This window comes from Amblyomma maculatum, chromosome 11, assembly GCF_055883805.1.
Source record: "Amblyomma maculatum isolate TAMU_Amacu chromosome 11, ASM5588380v1, whole genome shotgun sequence".
NCBI lineage: Eukaryota > Metazoa > Arthropoda > Arachnida > Ixodida > Ixodidae > Amblyomma > Amblyomma maculatum.
The window spans coordinates 152,555,121-152,571,507 of record NC_139354.1 but is presented as its reverse complement, the minus strand read 5'-3'; positions in this window follow the sequence as shown (position 1 = coordinate 152,571,507).

Here is a 16,387-nt window from a genome sequence, read left to right as displayed (position 1 = left end):
CCTACTTCTATGTGTACAAAACAACCTGCAGTCACACAGTTTTATGTAAATCACCAGATAGTGTAATAAGTCCAGTGAATGATAAACTAGCTGAACTCTAGAACAAATCAGCATGGGCAAGTTCCGCAGATCCGGTCTGTGGGCTTCCATTTATCTCGGTGCAGTGCGTGCACACAAACTTTCAGATTTTTGTCCCGTGGAAAACGAAAAAAGCGTATACCAGAGCCTTTCTTGGCGCGGTTGGTGCATCCCACTCCACAGCAGCTCGTAGGCATTACAATTCAGGGTCGAGGCAAAGGTCCCAATGCCCGCAATGAAGATTATTGTTGCCCGCGCAGCGAATCTCTATGCGAGCGCATGCATTCAGGCGACTGTTTTGCCCACCGGCGTCTGCGGCGCAAACCGGAAACGTCACCACCGTGACGTCACTCGCATCGCGTGACGTACCCGAGGAGAGGTCTATTCGCTGCGGCCACTGCAACCATGACGTCACGGACACACTTCTGGTAGCTGCGAAAGTCGTCTGCTCGTGCGCTGCTCGAACTCTGTGCGGGCTGTTACACAGCTCGCCGCCCTATCGGTTAGGTGGCCAATACCCATTAAGTGCAAAAACCGAAGCGACGCAGGGATCGGCGGAACGAAGCTGCTTTAACAAATAACTCATTTAAATAACCTGGTTTCAGGAGTACCGGATTGTCGTCCGACGAGGCGTCAACAGCACGGTCAAGCACCGCACGATGGCAGCACCTCGTCGACCGCTGTAAACACCGTCGCTGTGGCCCCTCCTCCCGCATACCGTTCGCGAACGACACGGCGAATCGTTAGCACCGATGTCCGAAATAAAGCGTGCTAAAATTTGTTGGCGTCTGAAATACCGAGCCGAATATCAAGTATGAAGCCCTCGTGAGGATCGCTGACCAGCAGTAAATTGCTGGTAAGAGCGATAGCCGTGATACAAGCTAGTTTCTGCTCAAGCCAGCTGCCGCTGGTGCATTTCGGCTGATCCGATCTGCTCGTACTAGCTCTTCGATTAATGCGTCGGCAGAGTGAACCCTATAATGATTTCACTATCGCAGGATAGGATTCACTATAAGGCAGTTTCATAAGTAGACGATTTACGACAGCGTTGATCATGTTCCAAAGCGTCGACCGCCGCGGCTTCGAAGCGAAACAATTTAGGCCTAGCGACGACTAGGGACGGTCACGCACTGCGCCGTCGTTCGCCGCGCTCTCGCGCCCCACCCCCGCGGTAAATGTGGAACGTACCTCAGCCTTCTCGCGGCATCCCGTGCTTCAAGCGTTGCAAATTCGTGTACTTTCATAGCTAAGGCCGCGTATTTTTTGACGTTCTGCTCAGCAACAAGCCGTTCAAACGATACTGCAGGCAAGACAAGGCTTCAGTACGCAGTCGCTGCGCTGTCAGCCGTAATCGAAGACGTCGGGCGGCACCATAATCTATACATCAGTCTTTAAACGTGATACAGTGGGCAAATGAATAACTTTGTGAAGCAGACCCACTCGTACGTCTCGCGCACTCGGGCGCCGACGAGTAGCTTCTGTCAACAGACGCCGTCATAACCTCGGTTAACGACAGAAACCGAGGTCGTCAAGCTCGGTTTGCGGTAACCGCGGTTAGAGGTGTAACCATGGTATGGTCCGCCGTGTAACATAGGGTAACCACGGGTTCGCGGTTACACTAACCGTCGCTGCGCGAACTCCTCAGGCGTGTGCGAGCGAGGACGGGTTGGCGCGAGTACGCCAGTGAGCGAGCGCGCAGCAACCGGAAGTTCGTCAAAGTGACGTGTGTCTGGGCGGAGCATTCAACTTGCTTGTATTCTTTATTTTTTTATGGCTCCCTTCGGCGTACGAGTTGAGAGGGGAAATTGGAAGGGTCATTTTTAATCGCCGATATCTCTGGTGTTGCAGAAGCTAGATCGAAAATGTTTGCCGGAAAATGATAGGTGGTTCAATAACTATCAGTGTTATGGCGTTCTTTACCCTTTTTGGTGGCCCCTATGAGTGGACCTTTAAGTCGAAAACGTTTTCACAGAATTTAGGCATTAAGGAATAAACTTACTACTGTACTGAGAAAGGCAAGAACAGCGTATTACCATGATTTATTTTCACGAAATGCAAGGAGATCAGATTTGCAAGGAAAACATTTAACTCTGTACTTTGCGCGGCCAAGAAAAAAGCTACGTCCAATCAGTCTTTTACGCCAGTGAAACGTTTTCTGGATCTCGGTTGGCAAACCTTTTCGATGACTTTTATATAAATCAGTTCCCAGATTCACCGGAGAGCGATAATTTGAGCAAGTCGTGTACACAGACGAGTGCAAATTCTTTATTTTCATCCCCGGCTGACAAACGAGAAGTTGAGTCTGCCCTTCTGAATTTGAACAAACGTAGTGGTTGTGACGCGGAAGACCTACAAGTCAAAGCAGTAAACTTTGTAGCCTACCTTATCGCATCACCTTTCACATATAGTTTAACTTGATCTTATCAACAGGAATATTTTATTAAAGAATGAAAGTTGCTAAAGTGACTGTAATATATACTGGTTTCGACAAAAATAGGTTAAATAACTACGAAATCCATTTTAAATCCTTCAAGGTTTTCTAAGCGATTTGAAAATTTTTTTACACAATTGAGTGACAAACTTCCTGTCGAAGTATTTTTTGTAAATAGCTTTCAACATGTATTCTGGAGAAATTGTTCAACACAAACACAATTGTTAAAATAAAAAGAAGTAATTTTTACACAATTTTTCGAATAGCCTCCTTAGATTAGGGATTTACATTAATCTGTCAAAAGCATTTGACATCCTCTGCCATAAAAGGTTAATTCAACAACTCTTCTCTTACGGCGTGCATGGCATTGCATATGACCTCTTCACATCATTCGTAAGCCATCACAAGCAGTATGTTTCAGTGGGTGAGCATTCCTCAGAACTAAAATTCATTAAGAGAGGAGTACCACAGGGACCACTTTTGTTCTCCCTATATGTCAATGATTTGCAAGATATTAGAGTCATGACCAGTTATTACTCATTTAACACGCAAGGAAAGAGCAAATTATAAAGCTAATATATTGGGTTGCTTTATCGTGTGCATTACAGTTTCTGTAACGTTAGACAAGCGTCTAATAAAACCTTTCAACTCACTGCTTGTGCAAAGTTTCTCCGTTCGCGTGAACCACGACCCCACAAAACACGTATAGCAACGCTCTCACCATACCAGGTGTTGAAGTGTCAAGCCTTAACACTATCCTGCAATATTAATAGAAGAGAGCGCGCGAGCCAGAGTTATTTTGCGCACAATTACAGGCAACACATTACCGCATTCCGCGTGCCATAACCGTCTTGTCATCGCTAGCAGCCGGGTACGCGCAAACAAGAGCAGTTTAAAGGCAAATAAATGTTAAATAGGCGTTCCGGCAGTGATGAGGCATTTTTACATCTTGTTGTTCAAAGATTTACCGTTTGAGTGAGAGGTGTAGCTGGCCACATCACAGGCCATTAAAATAAGTTGCCCAGAAAAGGTTCGTTGCAGCACGCTTGCCACGCACGCACACCCATATAGAAAAAGTAAGAAAAGAAAAGGTTAACAGTGGTCTCTAGCGCAGAACTGCAGATAGCATGGTTCATTATCTGCGCTTCATAACCGCCTTATTATCGCTAGCGGCCGGTGCCTCCCAATCAGCTGGCGTTTCGCAGTATTGCTAGTAAGGCGGGAGTGACAACAATTAACGGACCCGTGGCACCCTTTCCACTTCCCACAGCTGCCGCAGCGTATCGCCCCAAGTGGGCTTCGAGGCTATATCTGCCACGCGCTCGTGTGTTCATGCTCATTTTGCTTATGATAGTACCGTCTTTGCCAAAAGTAATCGAGCAGCCCAGCCGGCCGGCGGAGCAGGCAGGGGGCCGAGATGCGGCACTACCGTCGCCGTCGCTGGCCGCTGCTCTCCGGCGGCGAGTGTAAACTGATTGACGTAAGCACTCTCCCTTGCTCTCCTTATTGAGATGATAAAAAGTAAGCAAGTATCATGTGCGGCACCTGATTTGGCTCCTTCAGAAAGCTGCGCTAGTGAGGAAGGACGCTCCGCATAGCATCACTCGCACAATGCTCCTTTTTGTCTGGCGCTGTGAAGCTGCGCTCTTCGTTAGAATGCCGTCGCGTTTAATATCGGTATAGTGCTTCTGTAGTTGCAACGAACAGGCAAATACATACTTTTTTACTAGTTTCGATTATCCGGAAAGTATGGCGACAAATACATACTTTTCTGCTAGTTTAGGTTGTCCGGAAAGTATGGCGAGAAATTGATTTCGAAAATTCGATGCGCTTTTCCTACGGTTCCTAGTCGTCTGCTCTTACCACTATCGGATTTGCTGTGACGCTAAGTTAAGCTGAAAGAGAGAAAAATAAGACTTACAACTGTTCCTTGTGCCCTTCTTGCTGAATACTTCCTTTCCCGCTTTTGGTAACGTAAAAAAAGCGCGTAATGCTTTCCGCGTTGGTAATTACGTTCATGCTTTAGCCTACTGCTAATCTCTTCGTTTAATGAGTGAAATGCATACAAATGTCATTCTCACACATATGACGGCTATTTTTTCAATAAGTGCGGCGATTTCTTTTTTTTCTGTTTATTTCTTTTACAAGGAAACACCATGCGACCCACCTACCAGCCATATGTTCTGGAAGTGAAATGAAATTCGAAAACGCAGCATTTGATTTGCACTGCGAACTAGTTTTGAGTTACTGTCTATTACCTAGCGACTTGATTGGCAGTTTAGTGCCCGTTGGCAGAGTGGTGCATCTGTGACTCGATAAATAAGTTACTAAAATAGAACCTTCAAGTGCAACACAAGATCAAGTTTGCAAACCTGAGACTCCCGTTTTTACTGAACTCCCTGGCCGCAAAAAGATGAAACTTAATTCGGAGTGCATTTCAATGCAAGTGGAAGAAAAACGTTTTCGTAGGCATCCTTCGCAATAGCAAGGCTTTTTTAGGGGATCATATGCTAGGGAACATTTACATCACTCATTCGGTTTAGCCAAATATTTTTTGAAGCAGTTGCCATCTCTGCTCAGATCATCGGTATTAAATTTGGCGTTGCAAAAGCAAAAACCATTAAGCACTTCTGTGCGTTAACAAGCAGCGGCAAATGCAAAAAGAACGAATTCGCCGCATTACATGGACACCAATAGCCGCACTAGAAACAGCCTAAAATATCGCCTTGTATAAATGCAAAAAGAACGAATTCGCCGCATTACATGGACACGAATAGCCGCACTAGAAACAGCCTAAAATATCGCCTTGTTTTTATTCTCTCTAGCCCAGCGAAGAGTCGTCATCGCAGACTAGGAATCGCGGGAAATACTAAACTCAGGCTTCTAGCATGCCCTGTCTGACTGTGCTAATATTCCAGAGTACCGGAGTTCCCAGGTTCGAACCCGACCGCGGCGGCTGCGTTTCGATGGAGGCGAAACGAAGTGGCGTCCGTGTGCTGAGCGATGTCAGCGCACGTTAAAGATCCCCAGGTGGTCGAAATTACTCCGTAGCCCTCTACTACGGCTCCTCTTTCTCTCTTTCCACTTTCTCTCCCGCCTTCCGCTCTTCCCTTACGGCGCGGGTCGGGTGTCCACAGAGCAAGTGTGACAGTTACTGCGCCTTTCCCTTCCTGTGAACCAATTTAACTTAACTTAATTTTACTTAACTATATTCCAGACGAGACAAAAATACTACTTTTCGAATCCCTTAATCTACGGGAGATGTGTACTGGGATTCAACATGCAAGGCGTCCTAACGAAGAGCACAGCTTCACGATGCCAGCCCAAAATCATTATGGAGCGAGTTTTGCTGTGCACAGCGCCCTCCATGACTAGCTCAGCGTTATAAAGGTATGAAATCGTACGCCACATATGCTACCCGCTTGCATTTTATCATCCCAAGAAAGATAGCGAGGGGGCATGCTTACGTCAGCCAGCTTACACTCGCAGCCGGCGAGCAGCGGCCACCGACGGCGACCGCCACGCCGCCGCTCGGCCCTGCGCTTGCTCCGCAGGCCGGCTGGGCTGCTCGGTTACTTTTGGCAAAGACGGTACATGCGTGTCGTATTGTGCCCAGTGATGTTTCGATCGTTCGTTGCCAATCTTCGGAGGGGCTGAAGCCTCTCCAAACGTGGTCATTCGGCAGTGAAGAAGCAGAAGACGATGATCTGATGATGGTCAGGAGGAGATATATATTTACAGAAGCAAAATAGTATACATAGGCAAAGTTACAGCAACAAGTCACACAGACAACTGTAACTTAGAAGAAAATGGAGACTCTCACACAGAGAAGTCACTTTACAGGCCCTTACTTTCCTACCGAGCGTTTCGGTTAAAGCCTAGGGGGTGTAAATACGTGCTGAGCCCGGAACCTCAATCTTGACTGTAGAACATGGTCCGAGGACCGCTTTTTGATACCAGACATCAACAAAGACCCAAGGGCGGTCACCTTAGGTGATCCGCCTCGAAAATGAAGCAATCAAATTATTTAAAAACATGCCACAACCCCCGTGGGTTGAGAATAATCTTGGACCCAGGTCCTTGATTACGCCAAATAAAAATACAACATTCAAAAAAGACACTCTCTCCACTCGCTGGTCCCCAAACCCTCTCACACGGCGCCTGTCTTTGCCTCCCCTCCTCAGCGTGTTTGCGACGCGACCTTGCAGCTGGCGCTTTTGTGAAAGAAACGCCGCGGGGGATCTGGAGACTAGGCCACCCAGCCGTCCCGTTCGAGGAAAAGGGGGAGGGGGGGCACTGTCCCAGAGCAGTGTACAGTCACCGTTGCTCGGACCCAATGTCTCGCGACACAGCGGGAGGCCGCTGGGCTGATTGCCTACTTGGGAGGGCCAAGGGTCGCGCGTATTGTCGCCTTCTGCAGGATATTTAGTGAGCGCTTGTGGCAGTGCAAAAAGCTTCATTAACGGCGTCTCTCTGCACCCATGCTTGGCGCCACGGCGGGACATCGCTGGACGAGCTGGCCGTAAAGTGGTTCGCAGAAGCGTGCTGCGGTTGTTCCCGGCCGATAACGATGCGTCTGCCGTTCGCTTCTTGGCGACGCCTCGGGGCGAAGCGGCGAAACAAAGCAAGCCTCCCGAACGCCCGCGCCCAAGAAAAGGGGAGAAAAGGAGAAAAAAAAAACAGCGCTCGCTCCTTGGCCTCGGCGCGTGGGGGGTTCGACCGCCAGCTCGACTCCATGTGCGAGTCGTTTTTCACTGCGGCCCCACATGCCCTTTGTCAAGAAGAAGATGGACCCCTTCGCTGGACTCTGACGAAGAAGAAGCAGTTGTAGAATTGCCATCGCGCAGATCGTGTTGTTCTTGATCGCCCCGCATCCTCGTCGGCCTCGACGCCGTCGTCGACGTCTCTCTTTCACATTTGGTGGAGGTGCGGCCTGTTATCCTTCCCTCACGCTGGAGCTTCGCACCCGCACGCTCCCGGTAACTCGTATGGCTGAAGACGAACTCCCACCAGCTGCCCCGAGGACGCCGCCGGCTGTCTGCTCTGGCTGCTTAAGCCAGCGAGACCCTGCGCTGTTCAGCGGGACCGACGACACAGACTGTGATGACTGGCTTGAGTCGTACGAGTGAGTGAGTTCTTACAATAAGTGAGACGACGCCACGAAGGTTACAAACGTCATATTTTATTTGACCGGCGTTGCCAACTTGTATCGTAATCACGAAGCCGATATCACGTCGTGGCACTCCTTCAAAGCTAGTCTTACAACCGTGTTTGGTCGTCCTGCTATACGCAAGCTTCATGCCGAACAACGCCTGCACGATCGATTACATACGCTGACGTTCTTGTCGTTTCAACAATGACGCCCGCTCCTGTCGCACCGATGACGTACACTGCCGTCGCTGCCCAACCACGGCCACCTTGCTGCCCTGTGGTGTACGCTACACCTCCAAAGCCTTTACAGCAATTTTTTCAGGCGCCGCAGCCTTTTATTCCACCTCGCCCGCAGCGCTGCAACCCATGGTGAACATGTTACAACCATCCCATCTGCTATTCCTGTGGGTTTGCTGGCCATATTGCCCGGTATTGCTGAAATCGCACTCCCGACAATATTGTACGGCGCCGAATGTCAGCTTCCTGGCAGCCGCCCCGAAACCAGTACGCAGCCGCCGATCCATCTGCAAGTTCCGTCGCGAATAACCATGCCAACTTTTCGCCTCGCCGCTCAACATCGCCACGTCGTCGCTCCCTATCTTCTCTTCGACGGCGTCCCAATCTTGCTCAAGAGGAAAACTGAATGCCGCAGTTCCTGAGGCGAGAACTGCGCAACGAGCGAACTGTCAAAGGCCTCACGTATCTCCCGAAAATCTGCTTGAAGTTTCTGTTGACGGCGTTATAGTACTGGCTCTGGTCGACCCCAGCGCTGCTTTTTCTGCCATGGCTGCAAGTCGTTGCTGTTCATTGTGCGAAGTAACAACAGCTATTTCAGGATTCTTGCTATGCACTGCAAGTGTTCAGCCTGTAGAGCCAATAGCGGTGTGCACAGCATGAGTCGTCATTCAAGAAGTTGTGTATGCAATAGAGTTCGTCGTTTTGCCTTCCTGCTCTCATGATCCTATCTTGGGCTGGAATTTTCTGTCGCGTAATAATGCGACGATCAACTGGGCTCGTGCAGAACTGGAGCTTTTTGCGGGTGACGAAACATCGCCGGACATTCCTTCTCCCAAAGTCATCGCTGCCGAAAATTCGTTCTTGTGTCTACCGCTTGTGAGTTTTCCCGCAGTACCAATCTCCTTTTCACACCATCCCATGCCTTACACCGTACTTTCTATATCAGCTGGCCTCAGCGCGCTCTGGATTTATAATCCTTTCTCATTTCCCGTGTCCCTGCGCCGTGGTGAATGCCTCAGCACCGTACAGCTCAATGATACGATTCTCACCGGTGACGCAACAACCGCTTCACAGCCTGATGACTTGGCTGAACTCACACCACCCAAGCAGCACACCACTATTGGACCACAGGTGGTCCAATGTTTAAAAACCGGTGTTTTAATTCAGCCCAACGTTGGCTCTCGAAGAAATTACTACTTTTTCTTACATTGGACCATCGTTTCTTGCCATCACTGGTCCAGCGTTAATCCACTATGGACCTACTAATATGCGTTTACTACTGGCGTTTCCATTCATAGCCCAATTATGACGGCCTTCCTAATCCATTGGCATTCCAAGGTTGGGAAACAGTGGATTTCCTATATTGTCATATAAATGGCTCTTCCATTCATGTCCCATTATAAACCTGGGCATTTCGTAGGCATTTACAAGCCGTGGAGCAGTTTATCGTACATGATTACGCAACTAAATTTTTCTGTGCAAAAAGAGGGCGCCCAGTTAAACCTCTCATTCCGATTCATCTGTGGCAACCAGTGCAATATATGTTTTTACTCGCCAGAAACAGCAACGCATTCAAAAACAGGCAGCAAAAGTATTGAGAAAAAAAAAGTTTAACTCTTCGATACATGCATTCAGTGCCTCCTGGCACAACACGCACGGAAGGGGAAGGTTCAACTACTGGCTATTTTATTAGAGTGTGAACAGCCCTTCAATATTCAGTGTACATTTATTCAAAATTGTATACCTCTCTCGTATCATTGTTGAGCTGCTGGCGATTTAAAGCAACCCAATACTAACAGTAGACCGTTCATTATATATAAAATTCCTCGAGGAAGTGCTCTTCGGAGGGCGCTCGGGTCATCCAGGGAGGGGAGGTTACGCCCAGTGGTTCAGAAGTTCTGCAGGGATAGGAACAGTGCCTATCTGAAGAGGATGCGTGCAAATCCGGCAACCATTTGAAGACGAAATCCTGGGAATCAGAAGCAGCCATTCCTTGCTCTCACAATGACATCTGCAAAAAAATAAAAAACACAAGCGTTACTGAACAACGCAGAAATCCGGTTATTTGTTCAACTACACAAGCAATTAAGGATGAGCATACGTGTCATTTCAAACAATGATGGCAAGATGACATTGTAGGCGGCTGGAAATCTGCAACAGAGCCAGTTGGCAACAGATGGACTCGAATGGTAGCGGAGCTCGGCTCCGATTGAAGGGCATCTTCTCTTCTCTTTCACTGGTTCTTTCCAGCTGTAAAACCTCAGATAACTTCATAATTAATTACACCAAGGTCATACTTATCTCCGCATACAAAACGACGGAAAGGTTGTGGAAAATGAAAAAGAACAGGAAATAAAATTGTAGCAATAGATACGAAATGTAAAAAAAAGGGAACATTCCTTGTTGTTTTTGGAAATGAAATCTACGCTAATTAACAAATTAGACTATCTGTTGCCTGGTACCCATTCGCTCTGAAGAGAAAATGTATAATGCTATACCTTTCTAGAACAGTTTATTTTTGTAATTTCATGCAGACGCTCGCATAGGTGGTTAAATCCACAGAAGGCGTAAATTTCAATGAAGCTTTGTTTTTTACAGCGTAATTTAAAGCAAACACATATCTACGCCAGCAAGGACCTTGCCGAATTGTGCACCTTGAGCAATTAATGTGGGCCTAAAAATTGGCATAGAAAAAAAAATAGTACGCAAGCATTACGCACTTCCTTAGAGAGATTAAATGCAAATGAAAACGCTCGCTATTTCTGCCGCTACGTTGGAAAAAAAATTCTCTGAGTGATTGCGGCGGTCTAAGCAGGAAGAGCTACAATGTTCCAATTTCGAAATATTTGGCTTCAATGCCGCCGCTTATGACAAAATTGACTATATTTTGCATGTGAACTGCTGCATTGCAAGAGCAAGCGCTTCTTATTTTCAGTGGATGACTGACGTGCACTCTGTCGCAACAGATTGTAGACGACATGAGAAAGATGGCCCGTACAAAAGACGAAAATAAAAATTCTCACCATTCGTTCAGCGTTGCTTTGCGCCCATGCCAAGCTTGAGAGCTCTCATAAAGTTATCGAGAACTTGTCCCAGCATTCTCATTCTTTATTCCTGTAAAAAAGTGCAAATTGTCCCAATACTGTAGCATTTTCCCAACGTATAACGAGATGAAATTGCGGGGTTACTCACATGTAGGGTCTTCCGGGCAGAGCTTTTGAGACCGTAAGCGCTCTCACAACATGTCAGATGAGGCTTTTCGTTTCCGCAGCCTAAGAACATCCCCAAATATGCTGAGTTGAATCGTGGGACGGTGAATCTTGCTGGAGGATGCAGTGACGACACGGAGACGCGGTCATTAACACAAACAACTAAAACTATTTAACTTTTAAATTGCAATACCGTTCGCCAGAGACACTGCACGAGCGTCTTCTTTCCCGTCCACAAGGCAAGTGTAAAGGAAGGATTCAGAGCCAAGAGCGCCTGTTTCGATGGGCAGGTACCTTTCCCTTTCTCTCTAGCCTTCCAGGCACTGACAAAGAAACCGGATGTTTTGTGCGCAGCAGCGAGCACTGCCGAGTAGGTGCATGAGTCCCGAAGTGTTGGTCATCGTGAGCCCTCCATGCCTCCAGGTAGAGGGGGGAATATAGGTGAGTAAGAAGCAGCGCGCGGGAAGAGCCACCCCAATCAACTCACAAAACCCTATTCTCCCTCACAAAGATAGAGGGAGAGACAGAGGGCGACTGAATGGTGCAGCATGCAGTCGGGCGAGAGAGAAAACAGGTTCGAGGGGGTGAGCATGTAAAACCACAAAGAAAAAATTGCGCCTCGCAAGGCGGGGAATAGAAATCTACAGGGAAAGGGGTCGACTGGGAAAGGAGTGTTGGAGATGGCATTTCAATGATTGTTCAGTCACTGGCAAAACTTCGTGCACGGAGTGAGTGCGCCCCCCACCCCTCCCTCGCTCCTTCTACCGAGCCGTGAGCGCGCGGGCTAAACGCATTACGCAGGTTACAGCAATTGTTGACAATTACGGGCGTGGGTCGAGAGCTCATATACACACTTTATATTAATTTTACTATGCCTCTAACCTGCTCCTACATCCTACCACTGCTTTATTTTATTTTCTCTTAGTGTCTACTAGTTGTCTCATTTATTCCACCAGCCCGAATCCCACGCTATCGCACAAATATTTTCCTTCCTGTTTTTTTTTATTATATAACCTCTTGCTTCTACGACTTCACAACGAACTCAGCCACTTATTTCTCCAAAGTAACTCTAAATACTTTTAAATGTGCGGAAGCGTGCTATGGCCTGTTGGTTCATGGTGGAACAAAAAGGCTGCTCAGGAAAAAACCTACAGATCTAAAACACCTCTTAAAACAGTAATGCACTCGGGTGTGAGCTTCTTGTTAAACTAGGATATCATACATCCAACCAACACTTATCGTCAATCGATTCTTTTTCTCCCAGATCCAAGAAACCATAGATTTTTCTTTTTTTGAGCAAGAAGTTTGGCAGGCTGGCCGAATCTTATTACTATGTTGCCCGTCCACGCGTCACTAATCTACGCCCACATAGGGTTGCCCGCTGTAACAGATACTGAATCCAAATGTATTACAGCTTCCTGCAAGAAACAACCAAAACGAACAAAAATGATCACAAATACAACTATTAACTTCTCGTGATGCATTTGTTCAATAAATACCACGTTTATTAGACAGAACACACTACAAAGATTCAAAAGCCTATGCCAGTGCTAATCCATAAACATTCCGCAAGAGTGCAATTAATTACGCAGAAAAGAAAAAATTACATCATCATCGACAGGCAAGGAAGAATTACCTCGTCAAAGAACACGGGAATATCTGTTGTTATATGGCGCGACATATGGAATTTTATCCTGTGCACGGTGCGACTCACTTTGCCATTCTCGAGGCTTATATGCGTGTTTCATAAATGGCTGCAGTGAAACTCCTTGTGCAACTTAGGCAAAATAGAGCTCCAAATGCCCCACCCAGTGTTGATGTGTATTGCTTGAACTGAACGATGTCCCAAAAGTCAATTCTTTTATTGTAAGCAATACAGATGCATATAGACCACTACGCGCGTCAGGCTGCAGCCCATTTTATATTTCATGAAGTCCGGGGGAATAGGCTTCTATATGCAAAAACACCTCACTGGCCGCCACTATGCAAAACAGACCTTAATAATGCCATGTTTTTTTTTTAACATTATCTTCTTTCGCTATTCGGTGTAAAGAAAAATTACGCGCTGTTCTCGGGAACTGAAGTGTCTATATATTAGCGTGCATGGGAATACCAGTTGTACAGCAGATGAGTGGACGGGCAAAAGCTTCTACAGCCATGCTAGGAATGTGTTTAAATGCAATTTGTCTCAACGGCTTTTTCCAGAAATTCCATGAGATTGCTTCTAGCATACGCGGAATAAAATACAGAAATATGGATCCATGAATTCATATTTAATTATATATAACCTCTCCCTGCTACTACTTTCCAGTCAAACCCGCGGAGATCAGCCATCTGTTTCTCCAAAAACAGCTCCGAACATTCCGTTAATATATATGTACCACCGTGTGCTGTGGCCTGCGGCTCAAGGTGGAATAAAAAGGCTGTAGGGACAACAAATAACAAATAAAATAGTAAATTACATGCTTAAATGACAAATAACATGCTTACATAACAAATAACAAAAAAATGCTTTCTCAGAAATTTATTTGAATTGGTTCTAGTACGCGTGTATTAAAGTATGCGAACATCGATCCCTGTTTTGATTTGAATAATAACACTAAATATTATTTTGAAATTAAATATAGCCAGGCCTCAGCGTGGCGGAAACAATATCGGGATATCGAGGGACAATGTGGTCCATTGTCGGCTGTTTTTAGAACGGTTTGGCAGATGTTGGAATGAGACCAGAAAAAGTAGTCCAATATAGGCAGTTTTTAAAACCGGCATGACACATAATGGGAGCACACAGTACAAAGTGGTCCAATGTGGCCAATTCTTAGAGGTGGCACACCCGATATTGGGTGAATGTAAGGCAAATTGGTCCAATGCAGCCATTTTCTAAAGGCTGGTGCACCAATATCGGGAAAGTGCCGGATAAACTGGTCCAACATCGCCAACGTTCTAGAGCGGTAGCACCAACATTGGGTGAACACGTGAACCTTGGTCCATCGTTGGATGTGTTGTGGACTGGCTTGACTGATCTTGGTCACACAGCGGCAAAGTTGGGCCTCTATAGGACCACCGTTTGCCAATACATTAACAATATTGGGCCACTGTCTTGTGCCGGCTGGGCACCTGTTATTGCGCTGCACCAGTTGTCTCCCGACAGTTTTCTTCCCTCCATCGATGTCAATCTTCCTGGACCCCAACGCTCTGAACTTCTCGCACTGCTTCACCAGCTCAATTCTTCATTCGACTCTCATCAGCCTACTTTGAGCCGCACATCAACTGTCGCCCACTACATTGACACCGGTTCCTATCCTCCTGTGCGTCAGCGCCCCTATCGTGTCTCTGCCACCGAGCGCCGAGTTATTCAAGCCCAAGCTCACACCATGCTTCAGAATGGCGTGATCGCGTTTTCTAACAGTCCGTGGTCTTCCTCTGTACTCCTGGTGAAGAAGAAGGACGGTTCTATTAGCTTCTGCGTTGACTAACGTCGCCTAAATAAAATCACGCGGAAAATGCATTTACCCTCTACCGCGTATAAATGATGCATTGGACTGTTTACAAGGAGCTGAACCCTTTTTTTAACTCGATTTATGATTCGGTTACTAGCAGGTACCCATGGCTGCGGAAGATCGCCCTAAAACCGCATTTTTCGCCCCTGATGGCCTCTCTGAATTTACCGTTATGCCTTTCGGTCTCTGTAATGCTCCTGCTACGTTCGAGCGTATGATGGACTCTATTTTGCGTGGTCTGAAGTAACAGATGTGCCTCTGTTACCTTGACGATATCGTGGTGTTCTCGCCGGACTTTGCGACCCGCATGTCTGGTTGGAGCAGGTCTTGATATGTCTTGCGAACGCCGGTCTGCAGCTCACCTTGAAGAAATGTCGGTCCGCTGCAAGTGAGCGGACTATTTTAGGCCACTTTGTGTCCAAGGAAGGTATCCGCCCTGATCCCGCCAAACTTCCGAGCTGTGACTGCCTTCCCGAAACCTACTCATCATCATCATCATCATCATCATCATCATCAGCCTGATTATACCCACTGCAGGGCGAAGGCCTCCCTTTCCCATATTTCTCCACTTAACCCGGTTCTGTGCTAGCTGCATCCACTTGACCCCTGCGAACTTCTTAATCTCATCCGCCCATCTAACTTTCTGCCGCCCCCTGCTGTGCTTTCCTTCCCTTGGAATCCAGTTTGTTACCCTCAGCGACCATCGGTTATCCTCTCTTCGCACTACATATCCTGCCCGAGTCTATTTCTTCTTCTTAATTTCTACTAGAATGTCGGTAACTTGAGTTATTTCTCTGACCCACTCTGCCCGCTTTCTATCTCTGAATGTTACCCTTACCATTTTTCGTTCCATAGTCCTCTGGGCTGTCCTCAACTTAAGTAGAACTCTCTTGGTTAGCCTCCACGTTTCAGCCCCATAGATGAGTACAGGCAAGATGCAACTGTTGTATACTTTCCTCTTGAGCGATACCGGTAAGCTGCTAGTCATAATCTGCGAGTTCTTGCCAAATGCGCTTCATCCCATTCTTATTCTTCTTGTTATTTCCTTTTCGTGGTCCGGATCAGCAGTTACTACCTGTCCTAAGTAGACATATTCGCCTATACGTCCACTATTTCGCTACCTAATGTAAACTGCTGTTCCTTCCCGAGGCTGTTGTACATTACCTTAGTCTTCTGCATATTGGTTTCCAAGCCTACCTTTCTACTTTTCCTGTCTAGGTCATCAATCATTATTTGCAGTTCATCCCCCGAGTTGCTTAGCAAGGCAATGTCATCAGCAAATCGCAGATTACTGAGGTATTCTCCACCTACCCTTATCCCTAACTGCTCCCATTCCAAGTCTCTGAATACTTCCTCTGAACAAGCTGTAAATAGTACTGGGGAGATTGTGTCTCCTTGCCTAACACCTTTCTTTATGGGGATTTGTTACTTTCTTTATGCAGAACTATGGTTGCTGTGCAGCCACTATATATATCTTCCAGCACTTTCACGTACGGCTCGTCTACCCCCTGATTTCGCAATGCCTGCATCACCGCCGAGGTTTCAACTGAGTCAAATGCTTTTTCGTAATCAATGAATGCTATGTATAAGGGCTGGTTATATTCCGAGCATTTTTCTATCACCTGATTGATGGTATGGATATGATCGATAGTGGAGTATCGTTTCCGAAACCCTGCTAGATCCTTTGCTTGATTGCAGTCTAAGGTTGTCCTGATTCTATTAGCGATTACCTTAGTAAATACTTTATACGTAACAGACAGTAAGCTGATTGGTCTGTAATT